We start from the raw sequence: 8879 nt of genomic DNA on the forward strand, positions 1-8879 counted from the left end.
TGCTTCCAAACTTCTCCCTTTTTCAGTCATTATATTTGTAAATGCAAATTGTATTTACTGTATTAATATATAGTCCTGTGGGTTAATTAATCAGAAACTTTGCAAAGAGCATACTGCTACTAGAAAAGGACATAGAGCAGATTGTTTGTTTTTTTGTTTGGATGAAAGGCCATTGGAAAAATTCTGAGCACAGATGGAAAATTAATGAGTGAAGGCAGGTGTAGGTAAGAGCTGGCATTATTGACTGGGCACTGGGCTATGAATGTGGGGTGGCTTAAAGTCAGAGTCAGGAATATGGTAGAGATGGCAGATGGTAAATGCTAAGAAACAGCCCTAGATATGTTAAAACAGAAATGAAAACAGGTCCTGAATTTCACATGTGGGTATTATAGCATATCCATAGATATAGCAACTAACAGTGTTGTCAAACTAATATTAACATGTTATCAGAATACTAAGTATTATCTTTTCATCTTTAATACTTTTTTCCCCTTATTAGGAATAAGTTTAGTTTCAGGTCTATCTGAGTTAACCAGAGATAGGGAAACAGGAGAAATAAGTGCATATTATAAAATTGCTATAATTAGAATTATGTATAAGTATGTATTCTGTTATCATAATAACCATAGTCTTTAAATTATGTCCACTTTTTCTGCTTCAAATTTTAACTAGACATGCCTTTTTAACCCATTTAACATTCTTTTTTGTAATAGTCCAAGGTATGATCACTTTAAGAAAAATAAATTCTCGGAGGCTTTTATAAGAACCCTTATTTCCCTGGAGTCATATGAAGTGACTCTCATACAATTAGTGAAAAGCCCAGGCTCACATGTTGACCCCCTCACAGTGTATAGAATGGATGGAGTCTAAAAACATTGTGGTTAAAAAAAATACAACATTCACATTTGTCTTAAGTTCCATGTAGCAAGTGGCTCTTCCCACCCGCTTCCACTTGCTTTCCTTTTTCTCCTCTCCGTTGAGATGAGAAAGTTTAACATAATTAACCTTTATATTTTAAAATATTTATTTAAATTCTAGCTTTGGTAATACCATTTTTGGACTACAAGTCTGAGTGTTGCACAGAGGTTAAAAGCAAGGGAACCAGACAGGCACAACTTTTAGCTCTGTCATCTTTTGAATGTCATTTTACTTCTGAGTCACAATTTCCTCACCTATTATCAACTGGATGATAATCTTATTTGTTGTGAAGAGTAAAATAGATAATACCTACGAAAAGTTTAGCTTAAAAATAGCTCTTTAATCTGAACAGAAAAAAATTGTATCAGATACATTAGGTACTCCTCTGTTTATTTTCTTTTGCAGCTGGTCTGGCACAGATAACTGATAAAGTTTCCATTTTTAACCCTTTTTGGTGGTAGAATTCTGATTTCAAACAAGTAACTCAAAGTTGGAGGAAACAGAATTTAGGATTTATCATCTTTAGTGCAGTTAAATGCTTCTTCAATCTTACCAGATTTTACTTAAAACTTAAGATTTTGACATAGGGACTAAAGACATATATTAAAGTTCTAAGGTAAAAGTAAATTATAGCTGAAGGCAAAAGTGAAAAATGAGAGTTTTTACCAATTTGGGTGACTGTGTTCAGTGTACTAGTGAAGTGAAAATGCTGATTGATAACCCAAAGAGACATAATTCCTTATGTAGACCTGAATTAAGTAGCTAATTTTTAAATATTAATATTAAAAAATGATTCATGTTTTTAGCTAATTTTAAGTGATGTATGTCAAAATCATAAGAAAATTATTTTAACATTTCTAATAACATATATAACATCTTCAAAATTTTCACATTAAGTAAAAATTCTAGAAAAAAATTGCTGAAGTCACCATGCATTGATTTTGTGAACTATAAAAGAGATATGAAATTGCAATAGTTACTTTAGAATAAGTTTGATTTTACTTTGTACACTTAGAACTACCATGTATTTGAATGGGAGCTTTGAAAAAATTTTGAAAGTATTTATTGCTGTAGATTACTTAGCATTTCTAGAAGGAGCTCACATTTGACTTTCTCTTTAGAGCAATGTTAGCAAGGTGGGAGAATTTAATTGTTTTTATGCCATTCAAAAAACATAAAACAAACTGTGGCAGATTGTGAACTAAGTACAAGAGGAGCTTTCCTTGTGAATTAAGTAAGGTCAAGTTTCTCAGTAAGTGGTATCTTTTAGATGCAATTGAATATCAGTGTGAAGGGCCCTTGAGATATGTAATTCCTGCTTCTTTGCTTCCTGATTTTTTAACAGATTTTTTTTTTCTTTTGAAAATAACTTTACAGATCAAATTTTCTAAAGCCTTTGCAGAGGTATCTAGTAGCATCTCTTTGCCTTCCCTTAATGTAATCATCATATATGCTTAATCTTAGGAAATCATGTTAAACAAATCATGTACTTGTTAAACAATGCTTATTAAATGTCTGTCACATGTAAGGCATTTTTAGGGCACTTGGAAAATCTTGATAAACATACCCGAGTCTCCAGCATCTTTGAGTAGCAACAATTGTTTACACAGGCATCATATGTTCTACTTCCAATGAATTAACTGGAAAATGGGACATTTAAAGTTATATTTCTAAAGGAATATAAAACACTTAATATATTGTTTGGCATTAATTTTTCTCTCATATGGAAAATACGTTATAAAATATGGGTACCAGATAGCTTTATACGTGTCTAGAGGTTTTTTTTTTTTTTTTTGCCCCTAGCAGTTATAAAGAATGATTTATTTGGATAATTTATTTTGTTTTCCTCTTCTACTCCAGCCCCTCAATTAAATATGTAAAAATATTGAGTATTATAATATGCTCTTGTACTTAGTATTCAAACTCAGTATTGAGAGAGTGAGATAGATAGCTTTACCTCTAAGTATATAGGTTCCAATACCTGGAAACAGATCTGGATTTCCCGTCATTAACATTGCTACGAGGGAGTTAACACTTAGTTTTCTCAATAATGAAATGGTTATAGTAGCATACCTCAAAGATTTTTATTGGATTAAATAAATTCTGGACACTGTCAAGCAAATAGTAAGTTTTAAATAAATGAAAGCACTTAAAATTACTATTTTTTATTAACATTTTGTATATATTCTTTCTCCACTTTCTCTTGTTCCTTCTTTTTCTTTTCCTGCACTTAGATGTGTGGGCTACAAGAAAAAGCCATGATCTGGGACAGTAGCTCCCCCCAAATGAGAGCAACTTCATAGTATATTCATTTTGTAAAACAAAAGGAATAAAATGAGTACTCTGAATATTTTGAAACATATTGAGAAAAACTTATGAAAGTTACATTGAGATTTTAGAATAAACTAATTATAGTTTTTGAACTTCAAATAAGTACTTTATTATATTTTCTCCAGAGTTTAAACTGTTTGTCTGTTCACATTTGTCAATTGAAATACAGACTTTAAAAACATAGGTACTTTTTTTAAGTTTCTTCACAATTTCTTGGAAGAATTTTAAAGATTTTATTCCAGTTAAACTGTATTTTTAAAAATCATCACATTAAGTGAACACATCAATAAAATGGGCTTAAAAATGCAAATAACATTACATTTTAATGAAAATACAAGATACAGATCTTTAAGTTCTGTTAGTCCAAAGTATAATTACCAAGTGAAAATTTGAAGATAATCCTAAACATCTGTTTTGAATTGTCTTAGTGTAAAGAAAAGTTTAGTGAATGTTAAAACTCTTTCTTCCTTAAGCAGGGTATAGGATAACCCCATTTTTATTTTAAAAGAATGTGAGATGTAACCTTAATTTTCCTTTCCTCCCATCTTTAAAAGAAAAAGACACCCCTCCCCTTCATTTTCATTTTCTCCCCTCCCCACCAACCCAGTTGCAGAGGGTTAGATTAATTATATGTTTCATGGCCTGTTTTCAAGATGATTCCTGCAACTTTCTTTTCTTTTTGTCATGTATTTATTCCCTTTTATCTTTATTCCTAACTTCATTTTCCCTCTGCACCATAGGCGGAGGCTTTAATGTACTTAATTTACTCTTGTAAAATATGTAGTGATATTCTGGGTAGGAATGAATTTTTAATATTTATAACTGGTGCCATGATAGAATGCATTAAATATTTTGATTCTTTGTAGGCTTTTAAGGTCCATTCGTGTTACAATGTTTACATGGGATTGATTTGTTGCTGCATAGAAATCCATAATGTTTATGTGCCGCATGGTACTCACAGGGTGGACAGGTCAGTTACTTCATTATCAGCCAACTCTAAGATGCTTGCATTAAACATCCTCTTACATGTTCTCTTCGGTGAGAATTTCTTTAGGAGTGGGATTCTGGGTCAGGGTTTATCCTTGACTTACTTAATGACATTTGTTAATTTGACCGAGTACTGTCAGATGGCATAACAAATGGCTGCCCTAGGCTGTACTGCCACCAATAGAGCATGGAGTCCTTCCCCACTTCTTCACTAGCACATGGCTTTATCCAGTTTTCTGTTTGGGGCCAATTCGATAAAATATATGTTGTAATTTGCATTTCTCTGGGTTGCTAAGAAATTTGAGAATTAGTTAAAATGCTTGATATTTATTGGGTTTTTCTGTTTGATAGATTCCTAATCATATCCTTTGCCCATTTTTTCTCTCTGTTGAATTTATCTTTTTTGTTGTTGTTGCTTTTTTAAGAGTTCTTTTTTATATTCTAAGTACAGCTCTTTGTTTAGATGTTTGAAATATCTTTGCCTACTGTATTATGTGTTTTTATCTTTGTCTATGATATCTTTCAATAAATAGAAGTTTTTCATTTTGAGGAACTCAAATTCATCGATATTTTACCAATTGAGTTATATTCAGAAGTTGTTCTAAGAAATTTCTTTCCCTTCCACAGAGGTATTCTCCAACATACTTTTCTGTTAGTTTTACTTTTTCATATTTAACCTATAAATTTATCTGGAGTTTACCATTGTGCATGGTGAATATGGTATATAAATCCAGTTTTACTTTTCTCAATATTATATTAGAATATATTTTTTGAGTTCCTTAGTAAATGACTCTAAAATATTAATTGGATACATAGAATTTATAGATTGATTTTGAAAAAATTTATTTTGTGTAATGTTAAATTGTCTCATTCATGAGCTTTTGAGTATTCTTCCATGTCTTTCAAAGTTTTATCAAACCAGTTATATTTAAAAATTAACATGATTTCAAAAGTTGACTTGGTTAATGTGATCAAATTTGTCAAACAAAAAAAAAGCATAGCTGCACTGATTAATTCCATAGATTAATTATATAGATGTGAATTCATCCCATTAGCCCTTTTAAGATGTATTTTTTGTAGTTCAGTTAAACTATAGTTCCTTTAAACTATATCTGCATTAGCTAGATTTTAAATGATTTCTCAATTCAACAATGATTTCCTTTTCGTGTTTTGTTTTATTATTGAAACATGATAAATGAATAGCTTTTATGCAAAGAATTATTATTTAGTGGACTACTAATAGAATTTTTTATTTTAGGTCATATTCTTTGGTGTACCTTTATATTTTTGGAAATAGTCTTAATGGTAGCATTGAGTTTTGGTAGCATTGATGCAAAAATTAGTCACATTTAAATTTGAAAATATGGAAGTAGTGACAGCAGTTTTCATGTCAAAAAAAATGTGTGGCAATTTAAGACTTAGTTTTAGCAGCTCTTACTTTAAAAACCTAAAATCTATTTCGATAAACACTGTATGGAAGAGCAATTATCTAAGGAAGAAACTATTTTGAAAAGAATCGTTTTCATATTTGAGTATGATGAAATCCTCTATGTCAATGCCCTTCAGAGACCACCAGGAACACACCTGCAATAAAGAGGATGGCTTAATTTCTCCTTGTTCTGAGGGACCACCACCCCATAGAGACCCTTGGATATCTCATTGTATGTCTTATCATAGGATCTGGACTTTGGTTGGGTAATTTGAGAGAGGGTCTAAGAAAGGATGGGTGTCCTGTAGATTGGATACTAGGACAATTCTATGACTGGGTAAAGAAGTCATTTATTTAGCAAGAGGGGAAATATTTGACATTTTGTGTATTGTACAGTAATCTTTCTCTTTTTTGTGTTTATTAGAATTATGAAATGGTCTTGCTTTGTCTCATTTATCATGGTCTCAGAGTAATCTTGTCTCAAGCTGAGATTCTATAAGACTGTGTTGTGTACAATAGGAGAACAAAATACCAGGTGGCGAGAGTCAGATTAGCTCTGGACATCAAAGACTTCCCTCTCTCTCAACTTCTTCCCCACTTTCTTCTTCCCCACTTTCTCCCTGTCTCTCCATTCCTTCCTCTCTCATCCATAAACAATTAAATTTGCTTTTAAAATATATGCCTAATTTGGGAATTTTCCTTTTCTTTTTCCAGTCACCCAGGGCAATGACTTGATCATAAAAATGTGAAGAGTTTTCCATTTGGACAAAAATCAAGCAACTCAGTTTCACGTTGTGGCTTTGCCATAGATGACTTTGCCAATGATTTTTAATTTCTTAATTGTAGTTTTACTTTGGAATAACCATCTTCTCTGCTGCCTGTCCCAGTGTAAGCCACCCTAATCTCGTCTCTGCATTCACTGAAGTTGTCATTTGACTGGTCTCTCTGTTATTTTTGTTCCCTTGCAGTGAGTACCTCCTCCACAGAGGAGGCAGAGTGATCTTTTAAAAATGTTAAGTCATATCACAAAAAATCCTCTCTGAAAGTCCTCTCCTACCCACTGTGAATAAAATATCCCTGAGACTTATTACGGCCCACCACACCCTATAGGATCCCTACTTATCTGTGTGACTTCATCATGGCTTTCCCTTTGATTTTGCAGCCACACCTGCTGGCCTTTTTGTTCTTAGAAGTGTCAAATTCATTATTGCTTTATACTCCTTGCTCAAACTATTCACTTTACTTGGAATCTCCAGTCTTTGCAAGGCTGGCTCCATATCCTTTATTCCTCAGAGATGATACCCATTTCCCTATTTGTAAGTTATCTCTAGCTAAATTAGCTTCATCCACTCCATCTTATTTTATGTTTGTAGCACTTATCACTATCTGAAGTTAATTTTTTTATTCTATTGTGTGGTTCTCACTTCTCCATCCCACTTTACTCCCCACTTCATACATAAGCTCCGAATGGTGGGAACTTGTATGTCAGTACATTCCTAAGTGCCCAGCCTCTATTGAAGTACCTGGCACAAAGGAGATATGTGCTTAACACATATCTATTTAGTAAATGAATACATTTATGAATGAATAAATGAACAAACAAGAAAATGAGTGAACATATATTCTAGTCATAACTTTATGTCTGTTGACTATTAATAATAGAAATACATGTTTATTAAGATATAAATGCCTGAAAAGTCAATCTGTTTATCTAGAAATACTCCTTAAAATATTTAAGGTAATCTCTTGCTATAATTTTTTTTTAGCATCTATGTTGTAAAACTATGGTTTAGATGGGATAGCATTATAATGTTTTCTTGTTGCTTAAAATAATATTTGGTTGCATTTCTCTAGAGTGATTCCAATGTAAATATAATTTCATTAACTAATGCCACAATTAAAGCAGAACTTGGGAGAGGTAAGGTGGCTTGAAAAATAGCCTGGTTATTAGAAGTTTCCATACAGTCATACTTTATTAATTTAGGGGTGAGGGCTACATATAAAATACATGTGGTGTTATGCCTTTTAAGTTTAAAGATAATTATAATTTATTTTACTATCTCTTTTTTTCTACTTTGCATCTCTTGTTGTTGCATTTAGTATTTGAATTTGACAATATTTTATACTGTTTTATCATTCAGTTTTTTTATGGATTCATAATACCAAAGCCTAATTCATAGTATGTGAATGTTGCTTTGCAGTGAAAGATGAAAGGTGGTATGAAAATGTTAGGTGGAGAGTGGAAAAAGTTTGGAAGCAGCCAGCCTTGGGTTGGAATTCCTGCTCTAATTAATACTTCAGTATTAACTTGGCAAGTTCTGTAGTGTCTGTGAGTCTGTTTATTAGAACAGACTAAGTATAATATTTATGTACAGGACTGTGTTGAGAACGTAGCTGATATATTTCAAGTATGTGGAGTAAAATGTGGTGTTATTAGGTGCTGGATAATTCTAAGTTCAGTGTTTTTTCTCTGTTTTTCATCAGCGGCAAAAAAATATGAAAGATTATTATTCTCTGTAGATAAAATAAGAGCATAAAGTGTGTAATATTTGACATTATTTCTATAATCAACATTTGATATTGTAAATTGTGAATTGCAAGGAGTATTCACCACAATAATATTAATGGTAATAGCAAATATTTATTGTGTTTGTCTTGTGTCAGCCACTTTCTTAAACACCCTACATATATTAACTAGTTTAATCTTCATTGCAAAGCCCATGAAGTACTATTTTTCCTATTTTACAGATGAGTAAACTGAGGCACACAGTGTTAAATTATAGGGTACACTGACACATCTGAGATTGAAAGAGTCTACACTTTATTATACCTTAAAAAAATTGACTTCAAAACCCTTTTCATTCTTCAGGTAGAATTAGTAATCAACAAAATAAATATATCTTGACACACATAAACCTTGCTATCCCCATCTTCTAGCTGGGAGGGACTCTGGCTTCAGGATTTGATACCCCATCTCTTTCCCAGTGGGAAGGAAAGAAGACAAGAGAAACCTCTTGTCTTAAAAGGATAATTTTGCTTGAGAGCAACAGCTGTTGATGTGATTTTCATCCTTTTAATTTTGTTTAGAGTAAAAAGATTGTTTAGAGTAAAAAACAAAGGGCGCACAGAAAATATAGATTTTTTTTTAAACATGATTATGATTTTTGTTTAAACATGAAATCAGTATCTCAGTTATTTCCACACAAATGCATTT

General features: G+C 31.9%; 1 protein-coding gene across 1 annotated transcript in view; it reads left to right on the plus strand.

Annotated features, from left to right (window-relative positions):
* The window catches only part of TMTC2 (transmembrane and tetratricopeptide repeat containing 2), a 351862-nt gene that overhangs the window by 193038 nt on the left and 149945 nt on the right, over positions 1 to 8879 (plus strand). The window lies entirely within an intron of this gene.

Source organism: Pteropus alecto, unplaced genomic scaffold, assembly GCF_000325575.1.
Source record: "Pteropus alecto unplaced genomic scaffold, ASM32557v1 scaffold76, whole genome shotgun sequence".
Lineage (NCBI taxonomy): Eukaryota > Metazoa > Chordata > Mammalia > Chiroptera > Pteropodidae > Pteropus > Pteropus alecto.